General features: G+C 33.9%; 1 pseudogene; it reads right to left on the bottom strand.

The window, feature by feature from the left end:
* The window catches only part of LOC140918751 (uncharacterized), a 30,275-nt pseudogene extending 16,575 nt beyond the window's left edge, over positions 1-13,700 (bottom strand).
* Between the last annotated feature and the right edge of the window lie 6,460 nt (positions 13,701-20,160).

Here is a 20,160-nt window from a genome sequence, read left to right as displayed (position 1 = left end):
CCATCCTAATCTGATCATCCTGCCAAAAAGCTATACACCCTGAGTATCTCCACGCGCCCCGTGAGATCCTCCTAACGTAGCTGCAGTCAAGCGTTCCCATCTCCATTCCCGTCCGTAGGGTACGAACCGGTAGGATCGTCCTGACTCTCATCTGAGGGCAAAGCCCAGATTTCCACAATAATTGTAAAGGGTCACCAACCGAAATTAACAGATAACACATAACATTTAAGTTTTAAATGCACAAAATAACCTTTCAACTAAGCATGCACCTTAAAAGGATTTTCCATATGCTAAAAGTTCATATAATGCTTGCCAATTAACAATGAACTCAAAATGAAGTTCTCAAATCATCAAGTAATACATAACTGACCAAAGCATTGATAAATCAATTGAGCAATCGATTATCTAACTCAAAATAAGGACTTTTGCTGAGCCAATCGATTGCCAAATCGATTTGGTCAGTTCTGCTGAGTTTCTGCATGACCAAATCGATTTCTAAGTCGATTTTGTCAGTTTTGCTGAGTCCCTGTGTTGCCAAATCGATTTCCAAATCGATTTTGGCAGTTTTGCTGAGTTCCTGCCTCTCTGCCAATCGATTTCCAAATCGATTTCTTAAAAGATTTTGAAAGATATATTTATACAATCGATTGGCAAATCGATTAGGTTAAAATAGTGAACTTCCTGCAACTCATCCAATCGATTGGGAAATCGATTTCCCTGCTTATTCTTCCAAAAATACTTAAACTAATTCAATCACACTCACACATAACTCCAAAACTTAACACTTAGCAAAACCCACACAATCACCACGACGAATTGGTTTTTGAAACAGTTTTACAATCCATCGCACTCACACACGATAATCAATACATAACACTTAGCAATTCCAACACAATTACCACAACAATTCCAATTCAAACCACTCAATCATATACTTGATTCAAACACGACTCGTGTGCCAAGCACCCTAATGCAATGCGTATATGCCAAAATGCATGGACTCGGAATGCGTATATGATTTACGCCCCTTCGAGGAGGGTTTGGTTTGGAATTCCGAGTCCATGCATTTTGGCATATACGCATTGCATTAGGGTGCGTGGCACGCGAGTCATGTTTGATTTAATGTTATGATTGTGTGTGTATACTCAATTGTTGTTGTGATTGTGCCTTAATTGCTAAGTGTGATTGTTTTGGATTTGTTGTAAGTGTTGATTGATTTCGAAACCTTTTCGAAACGTTTCAAAATTGAATTTTGCGGTTTTCTGCATCTGTATTCTGCTACAAGGATGTTGTAGTCGAATACAAACATCCTATTTTTGCTACTGACTTCTGAATTACATTTGTATTTGGCTACAAGGTTGCTGTAATCGAATACAGTTGTGCTGATTTTGCCACTGACTTGCAAAACAACATTGTATTCGAATACATAGATGCTGTATTCGAATACGACAGTGCAGTTTTGTTAAAAACTTCATTTTTCAACTTGTTTATGCATGTTTGACATATGAAAACCCTTTCAAGGAGTATGCTAAGATGAAAGGTTATTTTGTGCATTTAAAATTTAATTGCTAAGTGATATTTGTTAATTTCGGTTGGTGACCTTTACAATTATTGTGGAAATCTGGGCTTTGTCCTCAGATGAGAACCAGGATCGTCCTAACGGGTAGTACCCTAGAGATGGACACGTAGTTAGACATACTTGACCGGTGCTGTGTCAGAAGGATCTTGCGGGGCGCGTGGAGATCACCCGGGTTGTATAGTATTTTTGAATCATGATCAGATTACATGGTTGTATAGGGGATAAATGTCTCTCTTTGGTGTATGTATTTATTTCAATTTAGAAGATTGTACCTATACCTCATATTGTCAGCTAGATTTTTATTTTGATGGGTCCACGTACCACTTTTTGATGTGACGTGGGGGAGTTAAAATTCTTGGGGCAGTGCTTTTGTACAGATGTTTGCTGAGAAAACCCCAGGGGTGTGAGCTATGTCTCATAGGCCTCATAGCCCCGGTGTATTTTGATGTTTGAATACTTTGGATTTTTATTTCAAAAACTATTCTGCTGCTTGTAAATATTTGTTGACTTTTGTCGTTATGTTACGACTTAAATATTTTATCCAAATGTATTTCTTCCTTTATTTAAAAAATTCGATTTCTGTTTGTTTTACAAAAAAATGGGCTGTTACAATTGAAATTCTTTGTTTTTATGAATTTGTTTTTTTTTAAAAAAAATACACTCGTGCTGTTAAAAATCGGGGTGTTACAATTTCCATTACTAGTGGTGGTGGGCAACAGCTTATGGCTCCTTATATGTGTAAAGGATTCCAATGGTCCCGGCAAAACATGTCATTTACAGCAGATATGATTGTTTTACCATTGTTTTGTTGTGATTGGACTTTGGGTGTTCAGTAGCAAATATAATAGGGACCAATTATTTGGGAGTTTGATAAATTGCAAATGGAATTTACTATCAAGGTGTTCCATTAATTTCAAGGAAGTCTTTATCTTTGGCTGCCAAGAATAGAGCAGATTTATGTTTTTTGGCTATCCATCAAACATCTCCATTAATTTCACCTATTTACTTGCATCTGAGTCTAAGAAACCTTTGATTCCCCACGAGATAGACTCATTGCTGACTGCTTATAGTGAAATATTTGAGGAGCCTACAAAAATTACTACCAATGAGACCTAGTTTTTACCATAAAATACCTTTGACTAGTGGAACAAACCCTTTTACTCTCAGACCTTACAGGTATTTTGTAGTTCAGAAAAACATTGTGGATAAGCTTGTTAAAGACATGCTAGAACAAGGAATTAAAAAGTACACCAATAGTCCTTTTGCCTCACTTACTATGTTGGTAAATTGAAAGATGTCTCTTGGAGGCTTTGTGTTTATTATAGAAGATCGAATCAGCATATCATCAAAGATAGGTTTCCAATTCTTCTTATTGATAACATTATGGATAAACTTGTAGAGCTATGTTGTTTTCCAAGTTGGACCTCAGGTCTGGTTATCACAAGATACAAATGGAGGCTAGGGATGAATATAAAACTACACTCAAGACTCATAATGGTCATTTTGACTACTTTGTCATGCCCTTAGGCTTGACAAATGCTCCAACAACATTTCAAGCTTAGATGAATCTTATTTTCAAGCCTTTTTGAGGAAAATTGTGGTAATTTTATTTGATGACATACTTATGTATATTCATTCCTTACATGAACATATTGAGTGTAACACCCCGTTTGTCAAAGCGTGAGTGTATTTTTTTTTTTAAAGGAATTAAATTAAAACAGGAAAATAAATAAGGTAACACACGTTTGGATAAATATTTAAGTCGTAATACAACGACAAATAAGTCAACAGAATTTACGAGCAGCGAAAAAATTCTTAATCCATGAATTCAAAATATATACATAACAAAGTAGTACAGTCTTCCAGTTTAAAAATAAACGCAACCCCAAAAGAAAGACATTCGTTCCCTCTGTGACAACCTAGTCTGATCATTTTACAAAACAACTAAACACCCTGAGTGATCTCCACGCGCCCCGTGAGATCCTCCTAACGTAGCTGCAGTCAAGCGTTCCCATCTCCATTTCCGTCCGTAGGGTACGAACCGGTAGGATCGTCCTGACTCTCATCTGAGGGCAAAGCCCAGATTTCCACAATAATTGTAAAGGTCACCAACCGAAAATAACAGTTAACACATAACATTTAAGTTTTAAATGCTAAAAATCACTTTTCAACTAAGCATGCACCTTATCAGGATTTTCAATATGCGAAAAGTTCATACAATACTTTGCCAATTAAAAATGAAAGCAAAATGAAGTTCTCAATCCCCTAATGAAAACATAACAAATCAAGACATGGATAAGTTAATGAGTAATCAAACATCTAACTCAAACTGAGGATTTTCACTGAGCCAATCGATTGGGAAATCGATTGGGGTGAAGGATTTTAATGAAAACAGAATCCTGGGCTGAAATCAATCGATTGGGAAATCGATTGAGTGAGTACTGAGCCCCCTGGTTTTAAGCCAATCGATTTCCAAATCGATTTGGTCGAATATGGCTGAGTCCCTGACTTAAGGCCCAATCGATTGGGCAATCGATTTCTTAAAGGATTTTTGAAAACTGATTACGAAATCGATTGGCTAATCGATTTTGTCAATTTGGCCAAGCCCCTGTTTACCCATCCAATCGATTGGGAAATCGATTTCCCTGTGTATTCTTTCAAAAATTCATAACTAACTCAATCACATTCATACATAATCTCAAATCCTAACACTTAGCACTGATAACGCAATCGCTACAACATCATTAGTTTCGAAATAGTATTGCAAGCAAACATGTTATCACCAAATTCCAAAACATAACACTTAACATTTATAACACAATTAATACAACATCATGGGTTTCAAAATGGTATTGCAATCCAACATGTTATCACCAAATTCCAAAACATAACACTTAACATTTATAACACAATCAATACAACATCATGGGTTTCAAAATGGTATTGCAATCCAACATGTTATCACCAAATTCCAAAACATAACACTTATAACACAATTACTACACATACCAAATGAACCAACAATTCACAATTTAACAGGGTGTAGTCTCTCACGGACAAACACCTGTGCAGTCTCTCACGGACAAACACAATTCCCTCAGGAACGTAAGTCGTAAACGTACCACCTATCACGGGTCAGTACTGTTTACCGAGGTGCCACCTATCCCGGGTCTGCACAACTTACCAAACGTAAATCGTAAACGTACTGTCTATCACGGACCCGTACCGTTTACCAAGGTGCCACCTATCACGGGTCTGCACGATTTACCAAAACACACATAAGTAAACGAGACATTAAGAGATTCCCCATTCTTAATTCTCATTTAACTTAACGATTCTCAAAAACAAAACATTCAGTAAATAAGTCATTAAGAGATTCCCCATTCTTAATTCTCATTTAACTTAACGATTCTCAAAAACAAAACATTCAGTAAATAAGTCATTAAGAGATTCCCCATTCTTAATACTCATTTACTGAAACGATTTTCAAAAAACAAATATTAAGTAGCCGAGACATTAAGAGATTCCCCATTCTTAATACTCATTTACTGAAACGATTTTCAAAAAACAAATATTAAGTAGCCGAGACATTAAGAGATTCCCCATTCTTAATACTCATTTACTGAAACGATTTTCAAAAAACAAATATTAAGTAGCCGAGACATTAAGAGATTCCCCATTCTTAACGCCCAGTTAACTTAAACGATTTTCAAAACAAAATATTAAGTAACCGAGACATTAAGAGATTCCCCATTCTCAACGCCTAGTTAACTTAACAATTTTCAAAACAAAATATTAAGTAACCGAGACATTAAGAGATTCCCCATAATCAACGCCCAGTTAACTTAACAATTTTCAAAACAAAATATCAAGTAACCGAGACATTAAGAGATTCCCCATTCTCAACCCCCAGTTAACTTAACAATTTTCAAAACAAACACACATTAAGTAAACAAGATATTAAGAGATTCCCCATTTTTAATATTCATTTAAATTAATGGTTTTCAAATTCCACACAAAACAAACTCAAACCATACAAGTCAAATTTGATCAGTAACAATCCAGAACACGTCAAATACGACGAATACAAATCAAACACAACGACATTCAAATACATCAGATTTCATTTACTCAAAATCATACATAAAAGAGTTTAAATTCATTTTCCACAAAACATTCATCAATATAACCAAAACCTAACTCCAAGGTTTTACCCATAACGCCTTAGATTCATTTTTCCCCAAATCAATACTCAAACCCTAACAAGATCCTTTCCACCTAGATGCAAACTAAAAGTTTGGAAGGAGCTCTTACCTTCGCGTTAACTCTAACGTGCGTTTCCGGTTCCGCGAGCAAATCCGGTAAAAATCTTCACTCGCAACGTCGCCTCCAATTTGGTCCCCTAGCACCGTAGCATGGTAGTGAGCAACTTTCCTTTCTAACTCTTTGCGAAATGAAGCTTGGATCTAGAAGAAACGGAGGGGTTTGTGTTTGAATCTCAAATACCGTTTTTCTTCGTTTTCGGATCAAAGAGGAAGAGTGGAGTTGCGAAACCTTTGTTCTAACTCTCGCCCAACCTTGGGTTACTAGTTTTGAAGAAAAGAAAGCGACGAAAATGAAAACGGGAGAAAAGAAGGAGAAGAAATGGGTTTTCGCGAGGCACGGGAGGAAGAAGATGGAAAATTGGAATTTTCTTTCCTTCCTTTTTCCTTTCTTTGTTTTTCCTTCCTTTCTATTTCCTTCTTTCCTTTATATAACCTTTTCTTTTCCTTTTCCTTCCTTCTAATTTCCTTTCTTTTTCCCTCCAACCAAACACATATATATATAATATAACTTAACAAATATCTCAAAATATCTAGATATTTGTTAAATTACCATTTCACCCGTAACGCATTAAATCCTCCGTAAAGGATTTACCGCACTTAATTTAAATTTATTTATCGACGAGTAATTCTAAACGGTGCCAAAATAACTTTTTGATCCTATAAACTCCATAATATTATTAACTTTGGCTAAAAAGCCTCCGAGCCAAAATCCAAAACATATAAAATACATAAAGTGTACATTAAAATTATGGGTCTTACATTGAGCATTTACACTTGGTTTTGAGACTGCTAAAGCCAATCAGCAATTCCTCAACAGATCCAAGTGTCATTTTGGTGTTGATTCCATGGAGTATCTAGGTCGTATCATTTCACTGTTGGACTTTAGTCCTTTGAATCCTAATTTTGACATAATTAACAAACATACAATGTTCATACATCATATGATAAATCTAACATTTCAATTGAGCAAGATTTCAGGAACACCAATCCAATCGTACACACTTGAAACAAATTGCTTGGAGCACAAGAAATCAACAAAAGTTGAATTTTGACTGAGTAAATCGATTGGGAAATCGATTTCATAACAAGGGTGTAAGGAAATATAAATGTTTGTGATTGTATAATCGATTGGGCAATCGACTGACTATATTAGAAATGAAAATTGAACAAGTCAGTGGCAACCTGGTTTACAGGTTAATCGATTGACAAATCGATTGTACATATCACAAAACGAAAACTGGTTGAAACTAATCGACTGGCAAATCGATTGGGAAGTCACAGGGCATTAGGAAATCGATTGCTTAAAATGAAATTTCAAAAGTAACATGACCCTTGACTAACACAATCGATTGGACAATCTATTGTGAGAATTTCAATCATGTTAAGTTTGGTTACAATCGATTGGGAAATCGACTGAACTAAACATCTGGTAAGAACTTTTCAGAAAACAAATACCAAATTGACTGACACTTCGATTAACATGAAATTAACTGAGTCACTGTTTTGAAACACAATCGATTGGGAAATCGATTGAAACAAACTTTTTGAAACACAATCGATTGGGGAATCGATTGAAACAAATGTTTTGATATCACAGTGAATTCCCAGTTTGTGGCCAAATCGATTATGCGTATTTGTGAATCGATTTATTCTGAAAAGTGCTTTAAAAGAATCGATTGGTAAATCGATTAGCTTATATAGTTTCAAGATTAAAGAAAAACAAGACTCGCTTTTGTGTTAGACTGCTCAATATCTACAAGGATCAAAGGGTTGATAAAAAGCCAGCTAGAAACTGGTGGCTACCTTCTTGGGTGAGAGGGCTCAACAAGAAGGAGTCGTACTGTGATTCTGTGTTAGACTGCTGAGTGTCTACAAGGATCAAAGGGTAATCAATAGGAAATAGATCATTAGAGATAGACAGGTTTCGGGGATGAAACTGGACAATCTGTAATTCATTCTTTCTATTGGAGAAGAAAATCTGAAATCCAATTGGATTGTCAGGACTGGATGTAGGTTGTCTCGTTGACAACTGAACCAGGATAAATTCTTGGTGCAATCTTCTCTAACCCTTAACTCCTTTAATTTTCTATCTTGCAATATTTGTATGTGTGATTAATATTAGATGCATGTTAAACATATTATGTGTTAAGTAATATTGTTTAAACTGGAAATTTGACTCGCATGCATCTTGGTTAATCTCTTATCAATCTCCTTGTAATTGCTAATCTTGTATGCCGCAATTTAATTCCGCTGTGTGTATGAAATTGATTTAATTTCTTAAAGAACTGATACATTCCGATTATTTCGAGGTCATAATAATCAACAATCAAGGCTGTGTTTCCACTAACCCCAGCTGTCAACATTTGGAAGCAGCCCTAAACACTTGAACAATTGAGAGGTTTTTTGGATTTAGTTAGTTATTATAGGAGATTTGTCAATGCTTTTGAGAAAATAGCTCGACCCCTGGTTGATATGTTAAAGAAGGATAACTTTCTTTGGACTAAAGAATCTGCACAAGCCTTCAGTGATCTCAAATTAGCTTTAACAACTGCTCATGTGCTATTCCTCCCTGACTTTAACAAAACTTTTGGGGTGGAGACTCATGCCTCGGGTAAGGGAACTAGTGTTGTTATAATGTAGGATAACCATCTTATTGCTTACATTAGCAAAGCCCTGGGGTATCAAATAGCAAACCATGTCCATCTATGAGAAAGGATTACTTGCAAATGTTTATGTTGTCCAGAAATGGAGTGTTTATTTTGCTCATAAAGCTTTCCTCAATAGAACTGATAAGAGGAGTATTAAATATATCATTGAACAACAATTCAACACACCATTTCAATAAGTTTGGATCTACAAATTGATGGGATTTGAATTTGAAATTCAATATAAGGAAGGCTCGACCAACACAACAACAAATGCTTTATCCAGAAAAAATGGAGCTGAACTCCTGCCTTTGTTGATGAATAAGTTGAACCAGATTTATATGAAAAAATCAAGGCATCTTGAATAGTTGATCCCTCACTTTCTAAGATGATTGATGACATGCAAACATATCCAACTAAGCATCCTAAGTTTTCTTGGCATAGAGAATAGTTTAGAAGATATTGTAAGTTGGTTATAGGGGTGGTGCCTGTTGTCAAAACTGCAATTTGGCAGTGGTTACATGATTCCACTATAGGTGGTCATTCAGGCAGGGATTCCATAGCCGCAAGACTCAAATCCCTTTTTTATTGGAAGAGAATGACAAAAGAAATTCAGCAGTATGTAAGGAATTTTTCTGTTTGTCAAAGAAAGAAGCCTGATCTCTCGACTTCTCCTGGTCTACTTCAGCCCCTACCAATTCCTAATTGAAATTGGGAGGATAGTAGTCTAGATTATGTGGAATGACTACTATCCTCAGCACGAAAACAAGTGTTTTTGGTGGTTATCAACAGGCTCAACAAATATGCAAACTTTTTGGCCTTAGCTCTTACACGACGACTTTAAGTATGACCAAGTGGAGGAGTCCTGTTCTTGGATTCTTCACATCTTCAAGTGCGCCTGAGTGGAAGAGTCCAAAAGTCTTCTACTCTTGGATTCTTCACATCTTCAGATGTGGCTAAGTGGAGGAGTTCACAATTCTTTTGCTTTTGGATTCTTCACATCTTTGGGTGCGACCAATTGTCTTCACCTCTTCAGATGCGACGCAGTGGAGGAGTCCATAAGTCTTCTTCTCTTGGATTCTTCATATTTTGCGATGCGACCGTGTGTCTTCACGTCTTCGGGGGCGACCAAGTGGAGGAGTGCACAATTCATCTTCTCTTGGATACTTCACATCTTCGGGTGAGACCGAGTGGAGGAGTCAACAAGTCTTCTGCTCTTGGATTATTCACATCTTCGAATGCAACCGAGTGTCTTCAAATATTCGGGTACGACTGAATGGAGGATTCCACAAGTCTTCTATTCTTGGATTCTTCACAGCTTTGTGTGCGACTGAGTGTCTTCACATCTTCGAGCGGAACCGAGTGTCTCCACACCTTAGGGGGCGACCTAGTGGAGGAGTCCACAAGTCTTTTGCTCTTGGAATCTTCACATCTTCGGGTGTGATTGAGTGAAGGAGTGCACAAGTCTTTTTTTTGGTTCTGGTGCACATAAGTATTTCTATAATATTTTTGTGCATTGTCATTTCATATTTTTGATTGAGTTGTTATACTAGCATTATTCCGTGCAACGACAATGTGACTTGTTTTGTTATTTTCTTTTTTCCACTTCACAAAATTTAACTTTCCCTTTTTCCTCTTTTTTGTCCCCTCACTTTTTCTTGATCTGCTCCCCAACTTGGATTTTCAACATTTTCAATATTACCTCCCTTATAAATAACTTCTCCATCTTCAATGTTTTACCACCACTTTTATTTTTATTTTCATTTTAACTTATACTTTGTTTTTATGCGTTGCTCACCTCTTGCAACTACAATATGCACATACTACACTACTTCCCCTCCATCATGTATAACAGTAGGTAAATTTTGGCCTTATCTCATTGCTATGAAATCGTTATATTGCATTTGTCTCTAAAGATGTTGGAAAACACAAGAAAGAAGGGGTTGAATTGTGTTTGTCGTTTATGAAGGCTACTTATATTTTCTTACAAAAACTGTTATTTATCAAAATGTTCAACTTATTTTTAAAAGAGATTTAGACTAAGTAAGGCTGAATCGTAAAGAACTAAGATGTGAGAGATAGAAGAAGATAAAGGAGACACAAATCTTTGATACTAGTTCATAACAAACTGTTACTACATCTAGTCTTTCCCGTACATAGAGATTTTGCCTTAGTACATTCGAGGGCTGAATTCACTATTTCCATAAATAGCATACAAGTATTATTTCCTCTACCTCTTCAAGCTTTGAGTATTTTTCTCTAACTTCTCTAGGCTGTCAACTCTAGAATCTTTAACTTTCTGGCATCCTATCGTTGAGGTTCATGAGGTTCGTTTTATGTTTTCAGGCACCTTTTAAGGATGAGACGGTTGTTGCCACTATCAGACTAATTTACATCAGTTCTAGTTTGTGTCTAATTTGACAAAAAGTATTTTTAGGATTCTAACTCTCATTGAGAAGATGTTACAAATGAAGTCCTATATCAGTACATGTGTTTGAGAACACTTTGAATGATTTATACCACCTCTAATAACTCTCTATGAGAGGATAATTCACTCAATCTTTTAGTTTGATGTGCTCTTGGCTTTTTTATATTTTCTTCTTAACACATAATCTTTTTTCGTTTTCTCTCACATAAACACTCTCATGCTCACCCATAAAGGACTGAGTGAGTTCTTTATAAATATAGGGATGAAGTGTCCATTGAGAATGTTACCATTGGAAATCTTCGATCACCATTTAAGGCAGATTAATCTTTTATAAGTATTCGTATATATCTTCGTGTTGATTCTGCTTATCTTGTTATTGATGACAGTGAATCACAGGATACTATGATCAAATCAAACCTTAAAGACTTTTAGACACGTAGCAAATTTAGAATGTTCACCAAAGGATGTGTAATTGTTTTGTCTACTTTGGAGCGTTGACTTTCTCAAGGCGTTGACTTTTTTTAGAGGATACATAATAACTCAGAGTTAGGCGATTAGAAGCTTGATATGATTATCAGAGGTAGAAGCTGATTCTTGCTTGTCACATTTATTATAGACAGATGCAGATTCTTGCTTGTCACACTTATCAGAGGAAGATGCAGATTCTTGTTTGTCACATTTAACAGAGGACGAGGATCAGACATTTGTTGAATCCATAAAATGTAGACAAACAATCGCTTTGTTGAATTCATCAGAGGTAGTTGAACCAAGGCATTGCTTGCATTTCTAGAGGTGATCGAGACACAACATCTCTCGCATCCCAGAGTCAACCGAAGCTTGCTTGCTTTTTTAGAGTCAAACAAATCTTGTAACAACAAAGACGTGTGTCACCAGATTTGGACTGTAGATTAAAAGTGAAGTCTTGATTTATTTTGTCTTCGTCCAATCATCAGAGGATATATCATATATTGAGACACATTCTTTGTTGCACTTGTTTTTGTAGTATTTATTTTGCTAGATTATAACTTGCTCCATTAGTAGATCTATAATATACTTGTAATGTAAGGTACTTTAGAATGGATAGTTATTGATATAACTCTTGTCTTCAAACTTAATATGCAAACTTAGAAAATACAATTAGGAGATAATTGTTCTTTATGAAGGTGCAACCACGAGAAGAGGGTTGAATTGTGTTTGACTAAGTTGATAACTTTTTTATTATTTGATTAAACTGGTTCAGACTTGATGATTTTACTTGGAGTAGAAGCAATAGCAAAACCAAGGAATGCATGTATAAAGTGACACAAATAATGTATCCTGCTTCACCACTAACTTGGCTACATCTAGTCCCTTCACTTAGAAGGATTTAATCAACTAATTCAACAAATTGAATTACCTGGCCTTTCAAACAAGTCTTTTCAAACAACCTGACAATCCCTGAGTTTTGAGGAACACACACACCATAACTCTACCAGCCAAGTCTTTTCGACACAATCTGATAACCTCAAATTGTTGAAGGCACACTAACATCGGGTATGAATAAAAAGGTTTGAAATTTGAGTAGTTGCTTCTAACAAGTTGATTAAAACAATGACTATCACACTTTAAGAAAAATCCTTAGAAAATATTTCTCTTTCGAACAAGTGTTTCTCTCTTTGAACTCTAAGATGAATTTGAAATTTTGAGCTTTAGTTCTTATACTCTTTTCTGATTTCTCGATGATCATTTTCTTCAGTCTTGAGTATCTATTTATAGACAAAATTAGGGTTTCAATTTAGTCCTTATTTAATTTTGAATTGTATCTTCATTCCTAGCTTGGTAAATAATGATCTTATTGAAAAATAATTCTGAACTAGATGCTTTTTGATAATATACTCTTTAGCCAATTCATTATTTCTGAATCCAATATGAGCAATTCTTCTAGATTGATTCTATTTGTATTTTTTTCTAATTGAGTTTGTAAATTCTTCAGAGTGATACTGTTCGTATTTTGTTAACATTACTTTCGCAAGTTATTCTGATGAAACTTTCTTCCTATAGCTTGCTTTGATCTGGGTGGGAAGATAGTGTTGGACTAGTTCTTGAACTTTCACAAATAGGAATATGACTAAGTCCAATTCAGTATTTTGTCCTTTGTCAATATAGGAATCATATCTTCGCAAATAATAAATGTATCTTCTTGTGAGTGTTTCTTCATGTAAACAATTCTTGATTATATCTTCTTGTAAATAATTCATATCATCTTGAAGATTCTGATCAATTCTTCTTGTAAATAATTTATATCTTCTTGTAGATAAATTTTGATAAAATCTTCTTGTAAATAATTAATATCTTCTTGTGATAAATCTTGATCAAATCTTCTTGTAAATAATTCATAACTTCGTGTAATAAATCTTGATCAAATCTTCTTGTAAATAATTCATATCTTCTTGTTGATATATCTTGATCAAATCTCTTTGTTAATAATTCATATCTTCTTGCGATAAGATGTTGTTCATATCTTCTTCCAATCTTGACCATATTGTCTTTTTAACTTGGTCAAAGATTTTCTTCAATTATACATCTGAATCAAATGTTTTTTCATATTGTTTTCAAAAACAAAAATCTTCTTTTATATTATGTGATGTCAAATATATTGTTCTAATAAAATATTTTTGTTAATATCAAAACTCTAAGTATATAACTAACTTGGTTCCATCAAGTTTGTCCTCTTTATGCGCCATTCAATAAACCAGTTGCGCTAATGTGGATCATAGTGCTAAAAATGGCGATATCAAACAGCTCACCATATGTTGGGGACAATTGAGAAATACCTATTATGGAAATCGTCATTAGTCCAAGAGAGTGGAAAAAGCTCTCGTTCATCAATATCATAGGAGATATGCGTAAAAGAAGGGCACGAACGGACGTGGTAAGTCGATGGATAGTGGGAGAAGTTACTCACCGAGAGTCAAGTCGATGGACTACTCTTTTTGACCTGAAAGAAGGTAAAAAAAATTTGCAAAGAGAGGGTCGTACACCCAAACCTTTTCATAATATTTCAAATGCCTTCAACAAAAGTATGAGGTTGTTAGATTGTGTTGAGAAGACTTGGTTGGTACAGCCAATGTGTGTGTGTCCCTCAAAGGTCCGGGGTTGTCAAGTTGTTTAAGAAGATTGTCTTGGAGGGTTAAGGGCTTTGTAATTCAAGTTGTTGAATTAGTGGATTAAATCTTTTTGAGTGAAAGGATTGATGTGGCGATGTTAGTGTAGAACCAAGATAAATTACTTGTGTCACTTTATTCCTTCACTTCTTAGTTTTTTTATTTCTTCTACTCCAAACACTTCATCAAGTGTGAAAAGTTAGATTACGGAAGAATCCATATATGTTAAATTTGATGACAAACTACTTGACCTTGAAAAGTCAAAGCAAGATGATGATAGTGCAAGTTTACCAAAACCAGAGAAAACAGATGCAGACAAACCAAAATAACTTGAAAAATCAGAGAATATAAGCAAACTAGAAGAAGATGACAAATCTTCAGATGATGAATTTGATCAAGTCAGAAACAATCAAGATAAGTTAGAAGGAAAATATGGATGGAAGTACAAGTCATCTCATCCTGAAACTTTAACCATTGGAAGTGGGAGTGATTCTTTGAGGACCATATCATCAATAAAAGATACCACTTTATTTAGATTACTCTCATCAATTGAGCCTACCTCTGTTGATGAAGCGTTGACAGATGATAGATGGATTCTTGCAATGCAAGAAGAGTTAAGTGACTTCAAGAGGAATGATGTTTGGGATCTAATATCTAGAGAAAAGAATAACATTATTGGAACCAAGTGGGTTTTAAGACACAAGCTACATTAAAAAGGTGAAGTGGTCAGAAATAAGGCAAAACTTTTTGCACAAGGCTACAGTCAGCAAAAGGGTATTGGTTACACTGAGACATTTGCTCCAGTGGCCATGTTATAAGTTATTCATATCCTACATTCTTTTGCTGTAAATAATAACATTATATTATTTAAAATGAATGTTAAAAGTGCTTTTCAAAATGGTTATATAAGTGAAAAAGTTTATGTTAAACAACCCCTAGATTGTGAAAGTTCTGAATTTCCAAATCATATTTTTAAACTTAGGAAATCTCTGAATGGTCTAAAAATGGCACCTAGGGCATGGTAGGATAGACTTAGTAACTTCTTGCTTAAAAATAACTTTGAAAGAGAACAAGTAGATAATACACTTTTTAGAAAATCAATAGAAGATGACATTCTTATTATTCAAACTTATGTTGATGACATTATTTTTGGATCTACTAATGGCACTATTTGCAAATAACCTTCTAAATTGATGGGTCTTGAATTTCAAATGAATATGATGGAAGACAAAAAGTTTTTCTTAGGGATACAAATTCTGCAAAGTAAAAAAGGTATCTACATTCATCGAACTAAATATACAAAAGAGCTTCTCAAGAAGTTTAAGACGAGTGATTGCAAACTTATGGCTACACCAATGCACCCTACTTGTTCATTTGAAAATGATGAATAAGGCCAAAAAGTTGACCACAAAAATATCGAGTAATGATATGATCCCTACTTTACCTTACTGCTTCTAGACCTAACATTATATTTAGTGTTTGTGTATGTGCAAGATTTTAACATTATCCTAGGGAATCACATTTAACTGTTATTAACATAATTCTTATATACCTAAAAGGCACTACCAACATTACCTTGTTCTACATGAAATCTTCTGAATACAAACTAAGTGGGTATTGTTATTTTGATTATACTAGAGATAAACTTGAGAGACAAAGCACAAGTGGAAACTGCATATTTCTAGGTGACAACTTAATCTCTTGGTCAAGTAAGAGACAAAGCACTATTTCCATGTCAACAACTAAAGCTAAGTACATTTTAGAAGTTGGGTGTAGCTCTCAACTACTTTAGATGAAACATCAACTAGAAGACTACAAAGTCCTAGAAACCAACATTCTCATTTACTGTGACAACACTTCTGCCATTTGCCTATCCAAAAATCCTATAATTCATTATAGAGCTAAACACATAGAAATCAAACACAATTTCATTAGGGACTTTGTTCAAAAAGGCGTGCTTAATATCTAGTTTGTAGACGCTGACCATTAATGGGATAACTTCACCATGAGATTAATGGGATGACTTCACCAATCGAAAAGCTGAAGATAGGTTTCACTTCACCGTGAAAAACCTAAATTGTATTCTCTTAACTAACTGTTGATGTGCCAACCTTAGAGTAGTTTAGTTTCATACTTAGGACAAATTTTTATGTTTGACGTTTATGTTATATTCATTATATTAAAAAAGGACAAATTAAAAAAAAAAAAAAGCCAAGTTTCGCTTTCAAGTCTTTTAGTCTCATGACAAAATGGGGAGAAAGATGTTTGATAATGTGAAGAAAAAATACTTGCAAAAATACGTAGAATTTGGGGGAGCCTTAAGTAAGGGGGAGTCAAACTATTTCCAAGAAAAATTGTTATAAAAATACAGTTTTGTCATCATCAAAAAGGGGAGATTGTTGGAACCAAATTGATTTTATACCTATAGTTTTAATTATTTGACTTCACAGAGTATGAAAGAAGATTCGTTTTTTTCAAGGCAATCTAAAAAAACATTTGATTCAGATTTACAATTGAAGAAAATGTTTGACCAAGTTGAAAAGAAGATATGGTCACGATTTGAAGAAGATACGATCAACATCTTATTGCAAGAAGTTATGAATTATTTAAAAGAATATTTGATCAAGATTTATCTACAAGAGGATACAAATTATTTACAAGAAGATTTGATCATGATTTATTACAAGAATATATGAATTATTTACAAGAAGATTTTATCAAGATTTATCACAAGAAGATATAAATTATTTACTAGAAGATTTGATCAAGATTTATTTACTATAAGATATAAATTATTTACAAGAAGAGTTTATCAAAATCTACAAGTAGATATAAATTATTTACAAGACGATATGATCAAGAATTGTTTACAAGAAGAAACACTCACAAGAAGATGCATTAATGATTTGCAAATATATGATTCAGATTTTGACAAAGGACAAAATACTGAATTGGACTTAGTCATATTCCTATTTGTGAAAGTTCAAGAACCGGTTCAATACTATGTTCCCACCCAGATCAAAGCAAGCAATATGAAAGAAGATTCATCTAAATAACTTGCGAAAGTAATGTTAACAAAATACGAACATCATCAATCTGAAGAATTTACAAAGTCAATTTTAACAAAATACAAATAGAATCAATCTAGAAGAATTGCTTAGATTGGATTCAGAAATAAAGAATTGGCTAAAGATCATATTATCAGAAAGCATCGTGTTCAGAATTATTTTTGAATAAGATCATTGTTTACAAAGCTAGGAATGAAGATACAATTCAAAATTAACCAATGACTATATTAATCTTTAAACCAAATTCGTAAGACAAAATCTAAGTACATGAGAATGATAAATTTCCTTACCAATATTAGGGAGATGATTTTGTAGGAAAATTACGACTATCATGATATGTACATTGCCTCTCACAAAGTACATGTCTACATGGTATACCTTGAGATTGAACTATTTTGCACGAACAAGTCCCCCTATAATTAGAAACATTATAAACCACTATTATCAATTATATGTAATATATCCATTCCATCTTTGTTATTCCTATTTTCCACTCCACAATCTGGATATGCAATCCGTAAAAGTTTTCGTGAGTGTAAACATGCCTACCAAGCATATCTACACCATGATATTGAAGGTGCAAACAAAAGAAGAGGGGTTAAATTGTGTTTTACTAATTAAGTTGGATTTTTTTGTTGTTGTTAATTTATTTAAAATTGGTTCGGGTTTGATGACTAACTTAGAATAAAATTAGTAGCAATCGGGTTAAGTGATTAGATGCAGAAGTAAAAAACGAATTAAAGTGACACAAGAATTTATCATGGCTCACCACCAACTTGGTAGCTAAGGTCAATTCCCTCACTTAGAAAGATTTAATCCACTATTTCAAAACATGAATTAAACAATACTTGACCTTATAAGCCAGTCTTAACGCATATCTTAGTGGAATAATCTACTCTTATAAAATCTCTCAAAAAACCTGTATATCCTCAACTTAATATTAACTTGTTGATAGTTGTAAAACAAGAAAAGAAATTGTTTATGTAAGCCTGGTGAGGCTAAGAAAATACATAGTGAAAATAGTATTTTTAGAGGACAAGCCTTTTTGAGCCATTGATCCGTTGTTGCACACGAGTCCAATACAATTGATAAAATATAAATAGAGGTAATAACTCGATTCGTTTCGCAAGGACTTCTGATATAATAATAATAACCGAATTGAAAGTTGAAATTAGAAAAGGCTTTTTTAGATTTTTGATTTAACAGATGAGCAAAACGATTAATCCACTTATTCGAGTTTCAGACCTATCACAAATTCTATCAATGAGTTTAATTTCTAATTTGTGATTCTAAACTTATTTGACTATAGAACATCAATATAATCGATCCTATTGAAATTCAATTTAAGCAATCAGAACATCAAAATAAATTTAATCGATCCTATTGAAATTCAATTTAAGCAATCAGAACATCAATATAATCAAATAAACAATAACATAATCATGAATCGAAATTGACAGTGAAACATGAATCTCAAGGTGTTGATGAAACTCTGAATTCGTGGATTAATCTTATAAAATTAGCCTTCCATGAAATTAAAATAAAAACTATTTATTTCTTGTAGTAATCTGAATTCTAATATTTCGTCTGTAAAAAAGAAACAAAACTTCTAATATATAGTACTTGATATTGGGCTTTAGGGTTTAGGGTTTAAAAACAAGTGACCTGCTAATTAAAACTCACAAGTAAGTGAGGACTGAACGTAACCTATTTTTAGTGCACCAGTATAAATTTGTGTGTCATTCTCTATACTCTATTCACTTTGTTTTCTCTAACTACCATTTTATTCCTAAACATTTATCATCTAACACCTATTCATTATCCTCACATAGAGGATATTGTTTTAAGCGAAAAAGAAAAACAAAAAAAGTACAATATCTATATTCAACCCCCCTTCAAGTGATATTTTAGCTACTTCAATTTGCTTCAGAGCCAAGTTCTCTAGAAAATTACATCTAATCATATAAAAGAAAAACAAAAAAAGATTAAGAGAAAGATAAAATGTCAAAAGCTAAATATGTACTTGAAGGAGAATCCTCCTGTAAGCCACCATACTTCGATGATACAGATTACTATCATTGGAATGGGAAAATGAGGTTGTTTCTCATATCACAAGATAACAACATGTCGTTTGTGGTTGAAAATGGAAATCATGTCATCACAACTGATAACACATATTCAACCTCAGATGAAAAGCCTCAAGCATAGTGGACTGCTGATGAAAACGCCAAGGTACTCCTAAACTCTAAAACTCATTTATTTCTAATGTGTGCTTTGAGCAGGGAAGAATATGACATAATCTAAGAATGCAAAAGCGCAAAGGAGCTATGGGATATGTAAGTTACTTAATTTTTAAATCCTAAATTATGTAATTTTAGGGTATTTTGTGTTGAATTTTTTAGGCTTTTGAGCCAATTTTATGGTATTTTGTGAGTTAAATGCCAAAAATATCTTTTTGGAGACCCGACTAAAATTATTTATCGATGAATAATTTTATTTATTTACGGTAAAACTTTTGTCGAAGAAATATTTTTCCAAGATGCAGCGTTTTTCAGAAAAATTCAAATGCTGGTTGAATTCGGGTGAGAGTAGACAATTTTCTAAAAAAGTGGTTTGAGAGGTGATGTGATGTGAGTGAGTAATGATGACGTTTATAAATCATCTAAATGTTTATATTTTATTTTATATATTTGTTATATATATATATATATATAAAGAAAGGAAAATGGAAGAAAGGACACATTTCTCCCTGTAGTCGTGCCTTCATCATTTTCTTCTTCTCCTTCTCTGTTTCCAAACAATTTGCAAAGTGTTTGTTTTTTTTTTAAAACTCAAACCCAAACATCCATTTTTCATCGACATCTAAGCTTCTTTTCGAGAAGTGACAGAAGGGGAAGTTGCTCCTTGCCACGCTGCGGTGCTAGTGAAATATTTTTTGAAGCGACGACGCGAGCGGAAATTTTACCGTAATT

This window comes from Cicer arietinum, chromosome 7, assembly GCF_000331145.2.
Source record: "Cicer arietinum cultivar CDC Frontier isolate Library 1 chromosome 7, Cicar.CDCFrontier_v2.0, whole genome shotgun sequence".
Classification (NCBI taxonomy): domain Eukaryota; kingdom Viridiplantae; phylum Streptophyta; class Magnoliopsida; order Fabales; family Fabaceae; genus Cicer; species Cicer arietinum.
The sequence above is the reverse complement of the archived record's forward strand: the minus strand, read 5'-3'. Positions and strand labels throughout refer to the sequence as shown.